The sequence below is a fragment of the Mesoplodon mirus genome (assembly GCF_964341445.2).
Source record: "Mesoplodon mirus genome assembly, chromosome: 18".
Taxonomy (NCBI): domain Eukaryota; kingdom Metazoa; phylum Chordata; class Mammalia; order Artiodactyla; family Ziphiidae; genus Mesoplodon; species Mesoplodon mirus.
Window position 1 is genome coordinate 59,679,149 of NC_138994.1, and position 15,450 is coordinate 59,694,598.

Below are 15,450 nucleotides of genomic sequence, written 5' to 3' on the forward strand. Positions count from 1 at the left end.
AGAGAAGGAAAAGGAGTTTAAAGACATCTCATTTTTCAGTTCTAACCCACATCAAAATCTAGAAGCTCTGCATAATCTATTATTCTCTTCTATGTAAGGTTTTAGTACCAGATATATATTTTTCAAGCAAAAATGACACTATAGGTTGATGTAGCCCATTCCTCCATCCCTAGAAGTACTGTATCATGTACCCATTACCATAAGAAATATTCCCAGAGTTATGTGGGAATAACCACACAACTATTTACACCCCTCCCTCAATCTAAGCAAAATGTTCACAATCAAGCCAAGCGGAAGAGTTCAGAGGCAAGCCGGCGGACAAAATTTAGGCACCAAACACTCCAAGGAAATGAGTCTACGGAAGAGGAAAACAGAAACTTACAGGAAACAAAGAAGAAAGCAGGGCTGCCCCTTTGTAGTCAAACCCTTCCCCCACCCCTAACCTCGGCCAGCCACTGATCTATTCTCCATCCCTTTAGTTTTACTTTTTCCAAAATGCCATATAAATGGAATGTTAAAGTATACGTATAATATTTTGAGACTGGCATCTTTCACTAGCATAATACCTTTGAGATTCATCAGTGATGCTGCGTTTATCAATATTTTGCTCCTTTCGATTGCTGAGTAATGTACCACAATTTATCCGTTTGTCTACTGAAGGACGTTTGAGCCGTTTCCAGTTTTTGGTGATTACGATTAATGCTGCTAGAAACACACACATACAAGTCTTTGTGTGGACTTATGTTTTCATTTCTCTAGGGAAAATATCTAAAAGTAGGGCTGCTGGACCATCTCGTAAATGTACGTTTGACTTTATAAAAAACCAGCTTTCTTCCACAGTGGCTATACCGTCCTGCATCCCCACCAGCAATGCACAGGAGTTCCAGTTGCTCTGTACCCTTGCTGACACTTGATGTTCTCAGGTGTTTGTTTTTAGTCACTGTAATAGGTATATAGGGGCATCTCCTTGTGGTTTTAATTTGCATTTCCATCAACACTAATGATTATGTTAAATCAACATCTTTTCATGTGCTTATTGGTCATCATATATCTTCCTTGGTAAAGTTTCTGTTCAAGTATTTTGCCCTTTTTTTTTAAAGGGTATGTCTTATTGTTGGGTTTTGAGAGTTCTTCATATGTCCTGGACACAAATCCTTTGTCAGATGAGTGATTTGCAAATATTTTCTTTCAGTCTGTAGCTTTTCTTTTCATTCTGTTAATGCGTCTTTCACAGAGCAAAAGATTTACTTCTCATTTAGTCCAATCATCAGTTTTTTTCTTTTAAGGATTATGCTTTTGATGATCTAAGAACGCTCTCTAACAAAAGGTCATGAACATTTTTCTCCCATGTGTTCTTCAAAACACTTTATAGTTTTATGCTTAACATGCAAGTTGATCAACTATTCTGTGTTAATTTTTGTGTGAAGTATGAGCTGTAAGTTGAAGTTCACTTTTTTTGCAAGTGAATGTACTATTGTACTAGCACCATTTGTTGAAAAGACTATCTTTTCTCCACTACCTCTGCACCTCTGTGAAAAGCCAATTGCCTATATTTGTGAGAATCTATTTCTGAACTCTCTATTTTATTCCACTAGCTAAAATAAATTTAAAAGGAACAAACCCACAAAGGAAGGACAAAGTACAAGCACACCTTGTTTCATTGCACTTCACAGATACCCTGTGTTTTACAAATTGAAGGTTTCTGGCAACCCTGTATCGAGTGAGTCTATAGGCACCATTTCCCAACGCATTTGTTCACTTCGTGTCTCTGTGTCACAGTTTGGTTAGTCTCACAATATTTCAAACGTTTCCATTATTATCATATCTGTTTCGGTGATCTGTGATCAGTGATGTTTGATGTTACAGTTGTGACTGTCTCGGGGTGCCACAAACCACGCCCATAGAAGACGGTGAACTCAACTGACTCTTGAAATGACAGCAAAGGATTTAGAACATTACATGAACTTAGCTGATAAAGCAGTGGGAGGGTTTGAGAGGACTGACTCCAATTGTGAAGAAGGTTCTACTCTGAGTAAAACGCTATCAAACAGCATCGCCTGCGACAGAGAAATCACTCGTGAAAGGAAGAGTCAATCACTGCAGCAAACTTTGCCCCCCCCCCACCCTCCCACCTCCCCGCAATCAGTCAGCAGCCATCAACAAGGCAAGACCCTCCACCGGCCAAAAGATTACAACTCACTGAAGGCTCAGATGACAGTTAGCATTTTGTAGCATTAAAGCATTTTTTAATTAAGGTATGCAGATTCTTTTTAGACATAATGCTATTGTTATTATACACTTAATAGTATAGTGTGGCCATAACTTTTATATGCACTGGGAAACCAAAACAGTCATGTGACTCACTTTACTGAGATATTCACTTTATTGCAGTGGTTTGGAAATGAACCTGCAATATCTCTGAAGTATACCTGGATAAGAGAGATGACAGCAACTAAGTTTTGTAAGCTAAAAAGCCAATGACTACACGGTTATTGTAATGTCTGAAATTAAAAAGACTGACCGTGCCAAGTGTTAATAAGGATGTGAAGCAAGTGGAACTTTTATACACAGCTGGGAGGACTGTAAAATGGTATAACCACTTTAGAAAACAGCTTGGCAGTTTCTATGAAAATTAAACATATTTACCATGTGACCCAGCCATTCCATTCTTAGTTCGCCAGGAGGCATGGAAGTATATGTCCACACAAAAACATGCACACAAATGTTCATGGCAGCTTTATCCATAACAGCTAAAAACCAGAAACAAAACAAAGCAAACGTGCTATATCCATATAATACTACTACTCAGCAATGACTACTGATATAGGCAAAAACATGGCTGAATCTCAAAATAATTACACTGAGTGAAAGACAGACAAAAAGAGTACAAACTGCATGATTCCATTTATATAAAACTCTAGAAAATGCAAACTAATCTACAGTGACAGAGAGTAGATTAGCGGTTGCCGAGGAATGGGGAGGGACAGAAAGAGAGATTACAAAGAGGCTGAGGAACTTCTGGGGATGAGGAATGTGTGCACCGTCTTGACTGTGGGGATGGTTTCTCGGGTGTACACAGAGGTCAAACTGTACAGATGCTGCTGACAGGTGAAGTAGGACAAGGACTGAGAACTGACCATTTAACTCAGCAACATGGTGATCACCTGTGACCCTGAGGAGGAGCAGTTTTGGTGGAGCAAGAGGGATACAGGCTTGACTGGATCGCGTTCATGACAGAACAAGAGAAAGGGGCTCAAGACAGTGAGTACAGACAACTCTTTCCAGGGATGCTGTTTACAGGGTTAGGGTTACAGAAATGGGACCTATATGCAGTTTACTGTATGTCAATTATAGCTCAATAAACCAGGTTTTTTGGGGGTTTTTTTGCAGTACGCGGGCCTCTCACTGTTGTGGCCTCTCCCATTGCGGAGCACGGGCTCCGGATGTGCAGGCCCAGCGGCCATGGCTCACAGGCCTAGCCGCTCCGCGGCATGTGGGATCCTCCCGTATCGGGGCACGAACCCGTGTCCCCTGCATCGGCAGGCGGACTCTCAACCACTGTGCCACCAGGGAAGCCCCAGTTTTTTTTTTTAAGCAGGTGGACAAATAACTGTGACTTAGCAAACCTGAGCTAGTTGACCTTGGTGCTGGCAGTGAAGAAAAAGAAGCAATCCCCTCACGGTCCACAAATACAACCCCAGAAGCTTCAAGAACTAGCAGTTCCAGGCACCTCTAGGAGAGTAGAGGAAGGTAGGGCTACAAACAGTCAATACACCTCTTTACTCAGGCAGACGTTTAGAGGTTTATCCCTTGAAGAGAGTTAAACACAGGGTCTCTGGACAGGGGGACACCAGACACAGTTGAGGCAAGGGCATAATTCTTGAAACGGGGAATAAGCGGAAGTTCACAGATTGAATGCTGAGACCCCCAGCCTACCCACCTCCTACAATGCTGGCAGCCAGACAGGAGATTAGAAGTTCTCTAGCAACTAAGATCCCATAAAGAGCAAAGATCTAAAAATACTGACATGCGGGTTTCCCCACATGGCCCAGATAGATCACTTTACAATGGAAACCACAGACAAAGGGCCTCATCCAAACATACAAAGCTGCTAATCAGCTTTTGAGTACCCACTCTTGAAAGTCACCAGTGGACAAAAGATCACCAAATATTTGAAGAAAACATCTAACATATCACACCTAGGTTAAGACAAAAGAAAAGAAAGCAGCTTGGAGGAAACAGACTACTCAGGAAGAACTCTTAAGACTATACATACATACATACACCAGGTATATCCCCAGAGAAATAAAATGTATGACAAGAAATAAAAATACTCAACAGATGAGAAAATAAAGCTGAGGAAATGTCTTAGGAAGTGGGCGGGGGGTGGGGTGGAGAGAAAAGAAAAAAAAAAGACAGAAAGAACTGGAAAACTGAGGAGAAAAAAAAAGAAAATCAGAGGAAAAGTCTAACACTAAATGATAGGCCTTGCAGAAAAAGAAGAGAAAACAGAGGGAAGAAAAATCACTAACAAAATTTCCAAGGACTGAAAGATACGAGTCTCCAGCCTGAAAAGGCCTGCAGGCACTCTGCACAATGATGAAACACATCCACAACAAGGTGCAGCATCATGAAATTCCAGAATTCTTTGGACAAAGAATTCAAAACAGGGAGGAAAAAACTGTAAGATCAGGGATCAGAATGGCTTCTGACTCACCAACAGCAACTTTGGAAGGTGGAAGGCAAAGGAATATTCTATAGACTTCTATACACAGTCAGTGAGTCAATCAATTGTGATGATAGAGTAAAGGTACTTTCAGACAATCAAGGTCTAAAAAAGTTTCCCTCTCCTGCATCCTTCCTCAGCAAGCTGTTAGAGGGTGTGCTTCACCAAAATAAGGGAATAAGCCAAGAAAGATCCTGACAAGGAGATCCACACAAGTGGGAAGTGAAGGTAATCCCTAGGATGGTGGTGTAGGGAGATCCCAGCATGATAGCCGGGCACCGGAGAAGGGTAACATCCAGATTAGAGCAGGTCAAAAGGTTCTGGGAGACGGGGCTTCCCTGGTGGCACAGTGGTTAAGAATCCGCCTGCCAAGGCCGGGGACACAGGTTCGAGCCCTGGTCTGGGAAGATCTCACATGCCACAGAGCAACTAAGCCTGTGAGCCACAACTACTGAAGCCCACGCACCTAGAGCCCGTGCTCCGCAACAAGAGAAGCCACCGCAATGCGAAGCCCGTGCACCGCAACAAAGAGTAGCTCCCGCTCACCGCAACTAGAGAAAGCCCACGCACAGCAACGAAGACCCAACTCAGTCATAAATAAATAAATTTTTTTTAAAAAAAGGTTCTGGGAGAGACTTCTTTAGGAAGGTAAGCTGGCAGAAGAGCTGATGCAACTGATTATCTTGAGGGGAGATTTAGACAACACGAGAAAAGTTCAGGCTTGAATTACAGTATAGAAAACAAAATAAACAAAAAAGTAACAGTTATTAACTCTAGAAAACAAAATGATGTGTGGGAAAGGAAAAATAATCACGGCATATATATTACACTGCTCAGCTGTGAACAGTGTTTACACAGACATAATAATGTAAACACTGACTACTGATCTAACCAAATTACAATACAACCAGGAAGGGACAGAAAGTGTGCGTGAGTGTAGTAGGAACAAGGGCTAAATCCACATTTTCATAATGAGGAGTCAATAAATAACGCCTAAAACTGAAAAATCTAGTAGAAATGAAACATGTCAATTAGAGATATGGAGATAAATTCATGAATTCAAATAATAATAATAATAATTTAAAATATAATTGTTGCTTTAGGGGAGTGGGTTATGTATGGCAAGGTAGTGGAGTGTACAGTCAGCAGACATTAGTTTTCATAACAAGCTCTGTAGAATTATTTGACTCTTTAAATTGTATACATGTTTAAACTTGGATAAAAATGTAAAAGAGAGGAAAAAAGTCCAGAGTAAACAGAAAAGCTGGTGGAGATAGGAATACTTCTAAGAACTAAAGTGAATATAAAACAAAAGCAAAAGAACTTTAAATGTACATAATATACTCTAAGTATATTAATTATATAGAAAAGGAACACTCAGAAAACAAAAGATCTTTTAGAGATTAAAAATATGATTGCGGGCTTCCCTGGTGGCGCAGTGGCTGAGAGTCCGCCTGCCGATGCAGGGGACGCGGGTTCGTGCCCCGGTCCGGGAAGATCCCACATGCCGCAGGGCGACTGGGCCCGTGAGCCATGGCCGCTGAGCCTGCGCGTCCGGAGCCTGTGCTCCGCAACGGGAGAGGCCACAACAGTGAGAGCCCCGCGTACCGCAAAAAAAAAAAAAAAGAACTAGGAAATCAAACTCAAAATTTTTCTGAACACAGACACAGAAAACCACAGAAAGATGGAACATGTCAGAGAAAAAACAACGCTAATCCAGTTTAATACCTAAAAGAGAGCAAAGATGATGGAGGGAAGCAAATTAGCAAAGAAATATTAGAAGAGATTTTCTCAAAACTGAAAGACCACACAATCTTCAGATTAAAAGGGCCCAGTAAGTACTCAATAAAATGAATAATAAAGGACCCATACCTAGACATAGCTTCGGGCAATTTCAGAAAACCAAGAATAAACAGAAGATCCCAAACATTTCCAGAGAACAAAAACAAGTTACCTACAAAGGAATGAGACTCAAACCAGCAACCACCTTCTCTTGGACAACATCTGGATGACAGAAGACAACAGGGCATGTGGAAGGCTGAACAATGGTCCCCAAAGACGTCCACATGCCATTCTAATCCCCAGAACCTGTGAATACGTTACTTTACAAGGCAAAAGGACTTCCTCGCAGGTGTGATTAAGTTAAGGATCTGCAATGGGGAGAGGATCCTGAGTTAGCCAGGTGGGCCCAATGTAAACAGGAAGTCCTTACCAGAGAGAGGCGATAGGGTCAGTCAGAAAAGGAACACTTGGTGTGATGGGATTGCTGGTTTTGAAGAGGGAAAAGAGCCATGAGCCAAGGAATGCAGGCAGCCTCAAGAAGCTGGAAAAAGCAAGGAAACAGATGCTCCCCCAGAGTCTCTGGAAGGAGCACAGCCCTGCTGACCACCTGGGTTTTAGGATTTCTAGCCTCCAGAACTGTGAGACAATAAAGTTCTGCTGTTTTAAGCCACTAAGTCTGTGGTAATTTGTTGTAGTAACAATAGGAAACTGGGACTTCCCTGGAGGTCCAGTGGGTAGGACTCCAAAGCTCCCAATGCAGGGGACCCGGGTTCAATCCCTGGTTGGGGAACTAGATCCCGCATGCATGCCGCAACTAACAGTTTGCATGCCACAGCTAAAGATCCCGCATGCTGCAACTAAGACCCAGTGCAGCCAAAATAAATAAATAAATAAATAAATATTAAAACCAAAAAACAACAGGAAACTTATACAGGGCAGTACTTTCAAGTTCTGAGCGAAAGTAATTTTCAACCCAGAAATTTATACCCAATCCATGAAGAATATATTGATATCAATGACAAATGAGGCAGAACATTTTTAAATCTGCAAAAAATCAGATCATTTACTCCCCATCCATGTTTGGCACCAAACTGACAAACCGAGATACAGGAAGAGCCAGAACACAGCTCCACCCTAGAAGAGCAAGGAAAGGAAGTCCCAGGAGGACCCAGTGCGCTAGACCCAGAGAACAACCCACTCAAACTGGGAGAATGTAAGAGGAGAGACCGCATGATTTAAAGTTTGGGGGAAGAAGGATTGAGATGATAAAACTGAGCTATCAGGGGAAAAAAAGAAAATCTAGAGACCTAGGAAAAAAATGATATAATAGATAAACAGTCCAAATGTGAAGCAAAAAACAAAAAAAGAAAAAAAAACACAAAACAATAAAAAGAAGAAAAAAACAAATGTGAAGCAAACTAAAATACAGCACGATTTTAAGCAACTGATGGAGGGTTATAAAAAATCTACTTGAACCAGGAACTAGGCACTTGTACTGAACTAGGAACATACTCCTACAGACAGGCCTCTGAACACACGGGGAAGAAAAAGTCATTTTCCAGTCCCTCCCTGCCCTGGTATTATACCCTTATTTACATGATAAGAACACATTGTAAATGCAGTTGACTGGTTTTCAATTCCCAGGGTCAACATATGGATAGAGCGCGGGAATCTTGGTTGCAGTTGCAAGGCAGAATGTAAAAGTGTAGTGGAAGAAGAATGGAATGACTACCTCGTACCTTTTCCTCCAAATTCCTACCACCTCCTTCCTTAGTCCTCGTTCGCAATGTATGACCTTGGTTTCTTTCTACTTCAAAGAAAATAGAACGAGCAAAAGAGAATTTTCAGAGACTCCTACCTATCTGTGTCTACTCATATACTGTCTTCCCACCTGTCACCACGATTAAACTGTCCCCACTATCAAAGGCCACCATTCTCTAAGGATGTCCTAGTCCCATCTCACATACCTCCTCAACGACATTGCTACAGATATCCCCCCCATCATCATCAATTTCCCTTCTGCTGCATCATTCTTATCAACATACAAACATGCTGTTATTGCTCCCATCTCAAAAACAAAACACTTCTCTCGACTCCACATCCTTCCCCATCTAACCTCCCATTTCTCTGCTCTCCTCTAAAGTAACATTCCTAGAAAGAGTTGTCTATACTCACTACCTCAGATCCCTTTTTCCCGTCCTCTCACAAACCCATCCCAGTCAAGCCTGCATCCCTCCCACCCCACCAAAACTGCTCATCAAGGTAGAGGATGGCCACCATGTTGCTAAATGAAATGGTCACTACTCAGTCTTCGTCTTAACCTGTCAGTAGCACTCTCATCTTTCATACCAGAGGATAAAGAAATCAAGAAATAGAGATCTAAACAAATTATTTAAAATTATAAAAGGAAAACGAAATAAAATGAGACTGAAAGTAAGGCAAAGGACTGTTGTCTTCCTGAATGCTTCTGTGCTATTTATCATATTCATGTATAACTTTAATAAAGTGATGTAAGGATAAGTGTTAAGAAACAAATAACAATAATAGAGTAGCATCTTTTTGCAGTGGTCAGGTTCTAAAGTCTGAGCATAAAGCAAAAATCAAGTTCTCACAAAACTGCTTTAAAAATCCCCAAAATTGCCCAGAAGATACAGCACCACAGTCTCTGTGCAAGTTCAACACGGTCAGTTTCTCCCCTCAAACACTACAGCCGCCTCGTCGATTAAACACAAGATGATCACGTTTGGGGACCGTGCTGGACAGAGACTGCAGGCTGTAACTGCAACCACTAGACTCGCAGTCTGTCTGACGAGATGCTCACTGGAGAGGTACCCGGAACAAAGAATAACTATGGCAGCCACAGATTCCACCTGCCACCCGTGCTTACTCCAGGGCGTGAGCACGCTGAAAAAGACGGCAGGCAGGATCACGGGCACTGCATACGCTGTCTCTCTCTCCCTCTTTTTCTTTTGGCCAAGCGTATATGGTTAAAGGTGAGGTCATAAAATGTCCATATAAAGAGACTCCAACATACACTGATGTGTACGGCTTCACTTGAATCCAGTGGATGGGGCAATTCTACTACATGTTACTACTACTATGACGACGAGGATGATGACTATTACTTACTACCAGGACTACCTAGTACTACGAGTCCGGGTTGCTTCCTGATTTAACTCATCACAATTAAAGACTGTTTCAGGCCGGAAGACAACCTTAATTCCTAAGAAACCCAAAACAATAAAACAAATGTTCTGATGAGATTGGCTGCAGTAGTTTTCGAGCTTCCACAGCTCTGTGAGCCATCTAGGGCTCATCTTTTCAGAGTGGGTGAAAGAATCTGACACTCTCCTCCTGGGTCCCCCACTCGGTTGCTTTGGAAAAGCACTTGCTCCGTTGACCCCACTTTACTTTCTACATAGTATAAATGCCTAATTAACCACGTTGGACAAATTAGGTAGTAGCTCAAGAGGGACCAAAAGTCTTCCTACGTAGAACTCATTCTCTAAGAAACAGACCAAACATAGTATAGATTTCAAAGCTAAGTCAAGAGGTATTATGTAAATATCAAACAGAAAGTTATCAAGAAATGATTGTCTTCATTTCTCACCTACAGTTTAGGAAAAATAAGAGGATCAATAATACTCTGTGGTGGCACGAGTCCAGGAAAACAACTGTTACAGATGAGAATTAAATGGTTATAATTCTTCTAAGGGCCAACTTGGCAGTATCTTCCAAAGGCTTAAAAAAGAAACAAAAGTACAATCCCTTTGTCCCAGCAATCGAATTTCCAGGAATGTAGATCTGTGCTGTCCAAGTCAGTATCCACTAGTCACATGTGGCTACTGAGGACTTGAAATGTGGTTAGCCCAAATCGAGATGAACTAAATGTAGAATACACTCTGGATTTCAAAGACTTGACATGAAAAAATATACGTAAGATATCTCATTAGTATTTAAATATTGACTATATGTTAAACTTATAATATTTGTTATATACTGCATTAAGTAAAATATGTTACAAAAATTAATTTTACCTGTTTCTTACAATTTTCTAAAAATTTGATTACTAGGAAATTTAAAATTCGTATGTGACTTGAACCATATTTATATTGGACAGTGCTACTTTTAGGCAAAATGCTCGAATATGTATGTACAAGAGTGTTTATCAAAGCATGCTTTATAAAAGTGAAAGGCTGAAATAAACCTGAGTATCCATCAATACAGATTGGCTAAATAAACTGCAGTAAATCAATAAAATGGAATATTCTGTAGCCACTGAAAATGCTGATGTACATCTAAATATACTGACATGAAATATGTTAAGTAGAAAAAAATAAGCTTACAAAATAGTACATATGTGTAAGATTCCATGTTTGTTTAAAAAAGTGTGTGTATGTATGTGTGTGTAAACGCAGAAAAAGGTCTGAAAGGATATTCATCAAAATGACAACTGTCGGTTACCTCTGGGTAGTAAGATTACAGGTAATTCTTATTTTCTTCTTTATGCTCTTATGTATTTTCTGAATTTCTGAAGTAGGCATGACATGATTTTATTATTAGAGCAGTAAAGCTATTTTCAAAAATAGTAGCCATCAGCTGAAACAAAAAGATCAATCTTCCTCACACCATCTTGGCTAGATGAAGTCTACAGTAATAAAGAGTCCTTAATCCTACACAATGCTACACTTGGAGAAGCTTGCAAGTGACTTCGTCCCAAGCAATACTTAAACCTATCCCAAGTAATTACGAATATTCCAGGGTTCTACAGATCATTTGTGAGAACTCGGTCATGAACCCACAAAGCGTTAATCGAGCTAACACTGAAATAGATGTTCATGGATTTGTCACCTAAGGCAACTAAGTAATTAACAAAGGGGGAAATTTCGCTGACAATATTGGTTGCCTATGGGATAGGGGACTGGGTGGCAGGGGTACGGGGTGGGAAGGAGGATTTCCTCTACAAAGTCATTAGCATCTTTTGAATTTTGAGCCATGTGAATACACTGCCTACTTAAAAATAAATAAAATTTAAAAAACAAAACAGGAACATTATTTATCAAGATTCCGATTGCCATGACTTACTCAAAATTTTAAAAGTTGTTCTTTAAGGTGTCTATTAGTGCTGTGGTCAAATTGGCATTAAAATTTTTAGTCTCTTCAAGTCAAAATAGTTGAGGGGCTGGGGGAAGGGCCACAGAGGGATGAGAGGGTGAACTGCAACTAGAAGTGGGAAGATGGGGGGCGGGCACCAACAAAACGTAACTTCTTAATAGTGGAATTTGTGTTTATACTCTTAAGCAAGTAAAAAAGCTCGACACTTCCTCTATATTTATATTACATTATACTGTGTTCTTGGGGGGGTTTTGCTTATAGGAAATATCAAAATGTCAACCACTGTTTCTATTAAAGGTCTTTAATGATATTGCATTTTAGACCTATAATGAAACATGGTGCTCACTGCAATCTGTACTGCATCTCATTAAATACATTAATAACATGCATTTCACTAAAAGGTCAACTTATGATGGCTGAAGTTTGGCTTTCCTTTAATCATTTCATTTAAAGCTATAGAGCAAACTCTGAAAAGACAATAGGAGCACCTGTTACAGGAATGCTCCCTCAATTCCCCCTCCATTCAAACCAGTTATGCTTATTAAGAAATCACTGTTAGTGTTTTTGTGTGGGATGATATTGTGATTTTTTTTAAATGCTTTTCTCTTAGAGATCCATGCTGATTTACTGATAAAATGATAGGATGTCTGGTGTTTGCTTCAAAATAAAGCAGAAGTGGGGGTGAGTTAGTATAAGTAGATGAAATAAGATACGCCGTGACTTGATAAGTGTCTAGCTGGTAAAGATATATGGGTTCACTATACAATTCTCTCTACTTTTATATAGGTTTGATATATTCCATAATGAAAAGTTTTAAACAACTCATGCTGAGGTTTCCTTAAATAACATGCCCTTTTCCTTATACATTGCTGCTACCAACATAAAAGAACTGCCTCCTAATGCTATAAAAGTTTTTAAAAGAAAATCAGAGAGGAAAAAGCTAACCTCTTTAGAGGAATGGTTTTGTGCATGGAAAATCCCTTAATTTTGCTAAGGTTACTTCATGACTTACCACTTATGCAACTACTAAAATATCAAAAAATGCCTCTGAAATTATTTCACATCGAGAGGCATAATCACCAACATGTCGTATCAGGGTGATTTGGGGACTAAGTGCGTTGGGGAAGAAACGAGGTATCTGTTTAGTTTCTGAAAAGTAGAGTTTAAGGTGCTTAGGGTACAAAGGCATGCTGCTCGGGACTTGACTGTGGCTGAAATACAGCTGCAAGTCTGCTCTGTTCTAGAGGCTACTGTTAGGACCATGAGAGTAAACGACAGAGCCAAGGAGAGAATATGCCAAGAAAACACAGCCTGAGAACAGGATCTTAAATGCAGTGAAACTGACACTGAGAGGATAAAAGAGGAGTCAGAAAAGCAGGAGAACCCACACATCACATGCAGTAGCACCAAAGCCTAAGGGAAACATTTCAAGGAAAGGTTGAAAGCTTCACGGAGGCAGCAGCTGGGTCTGGCAATAAGCAAACGTCTGGTCACCTTCTCACGGTCATAGAGGCCGAAGCTGAACCGTATTACAGTAGAATCGAACACTACTGGGCTTCCCTGGTGGCGCAGTGGTTGAGAATCCGCCTGCCAACGCAGAGGACATGGGTGCAAGCCCTGGTCCGGGAAGATCCCACAAGCCGCGGAGCAACTAAGCCCGTGTACCACAACTACTGAGCCTGCGCTCTAGAGCCCGCGAGCCACAGCCACTGAGCCTGCGTGCCACAACTACTGAAGCTCACATGCCTAGACCCCATGCTCCGCAACGAGAAGCCTGCGCACCACAACAAAGAGTAGCCCCCGCTCAACACAACTAGAGAAAGCCCGCGCACAGCAATGAAGACCCAATGCAGCCAAAAGTCAACAAATAAATTTATTTTAAAAAAAAAAATAATAAAAGAATATAACACTACCCATTTTCCAGAACAAATGGTTAATTTAAATTACATAGGGAATCTGAACACTAACAAAAAGTCAAAAAACACTGGAGACAGTGGGGACAATGGTTAGTTACAGCGACGACCGTGATTCACGGGGCTGACCACTGCCAGATGCCTTTTTCCGCAGAAGAGAACACATGTTCGTAACATTTGCGGTGTGCAGTGTGCCAGACACTGTGCTAATGCTTTATATCGATTACCTCCTTTAATCTTCACAATCATATTATCCCCATCTTACTGTGAAGTTAAGTAACTTGCTCCAGGTCACTCAGCTAATCCACTGCTGAGATGGAATCTAAACCCAGGCAGTCTGACCTTACTGTAAGACCAACCAAACTGAAAAGAGATTTAATTAAAGAAATGAAGTTCCAGTGTTTGTTCTGGGGTCAGTACACATTCAGCCTATGTTCCACACCAGCTGTATAACAGAGCATAAATTGTTCACCCACAGTAACGTAACCAAGAAGTTTTTCTTAAACTCTGCTCACCAAGATAGGGAAATACACAACATATTATATCATATTGTCATAAAGGTAGAAACAAGAATTAGCTACCCTTCAGATGCATAGAAATTCTGGTAATCAGAAAACGCTCCTAGATAACTATAAGGACCTACTGTATAGCACAGGGAACTCTACTCAATACTCAATTCCACAATGGCCTATGTGGGAAAAGAATCTAAAAAAGAGTGGATATATGTATAACCGATTCACTTTGCTGTACACCTGAAACTAACACAACATTGTAAATGAACTATACTCCAATAAAAATTTCAAAAAAAAGAAAACTCTCCACCCTCCCACCTGAGAATATGTGAGACCAAATAAACAGTCCTTTCTTCTCCCTCCTCCGCTGCAACCCATCTCGTCAGATTAGGAGACATCTGTCAGATTAACTGGAATTCATCAACCAGGCAAAGAGGCAATTGGTTAAGTACAAAAAGAGGTCGGGGAATTCCCTGGCGGTCCAGTGCTCAAGGCACGGCGCTCCCAATGCAGGAGACGTGGGTTCGATCCCTGGTGGGGGAACTAAGATCCCACATGCCACATGGCACGGTCAAAAAAATAAAATAAAATAGTTTTTTTTTAAGTGTTTAAAATGCTCAGAACTGTTGCAAAATAAAAGTTAAATAACATTAAAACAGCTAAAGAAACCGAACTGTATCCAAGAGTAAGAATGTGTCCCTTATACTGAGCACTGATAAACCGTTAAAATATCTACATTTTGAGATGAATCCCCAAAAAAGCGGGGACAGGGTTGGCTCAAACAAGAAGAGTAATGAGTAACAACATGGAAAAGGCCTTATTGTGAAACATTTAAGACATTTAATCTAGGTCTCATTCCAAAGGCATACCGGAAATCAGGGCACTAGGGCGTTAAAAATAACAAGAGGTGTGCTCCAAAAATCTCAAAAACGCTGAAAACCACCAAGCTATCATTTATTTGAGGGAGGAAGCAGCAGGGAAGAGCTGGAGGAGGGGCTACAAAAGACCCACGCTCACAGTACCTGCAGGGTTCCTGACTTCAAGTGTGTCAAGACACACAATCTAAAGACTGGCCCTCGGGAAGTAATTCCTAATTAAACCAAGTAGTCCCCACCAAGAAAGGTTCACACAATTCCTTACCCTAGAAATCCTACTCATTTATCTTAAATGGTTTAAGGTGATTCTACCAAGAGGCAGACGCCAAATCAGACTGATGTCCTCCTCAGGCCCCTTCTCATGCTAACTCCATGATATTATAAAAACAAGTTTGAAAGAGCAAATGACAACACTAAGTCTCAGCGTGCAAGCAAGGGATGGAGATTCCAGCCTCTGTGCGCTCACCCCGCATCTCTCTCCTCGGCCCCAGTCCTCTGGTGTCACTGGGCACCCAGGAGGCAGTGTG

General features: G+C 40.9%; 1 protein-coding gene across 2 annotated transcripts in view; it reads right to left on the minus strand.

The window, feature by feature from the left end:
• AATF (apoptosis antagonizing transcription factor) overlaps nt 1-15,450 on the minus strand; it is a 104,065-nt gene that overhangs the window by 83,018 nt on the left and 5,597 nt on the right. The gene's annotated exons all lie outside the window — the stretch shown is intronic.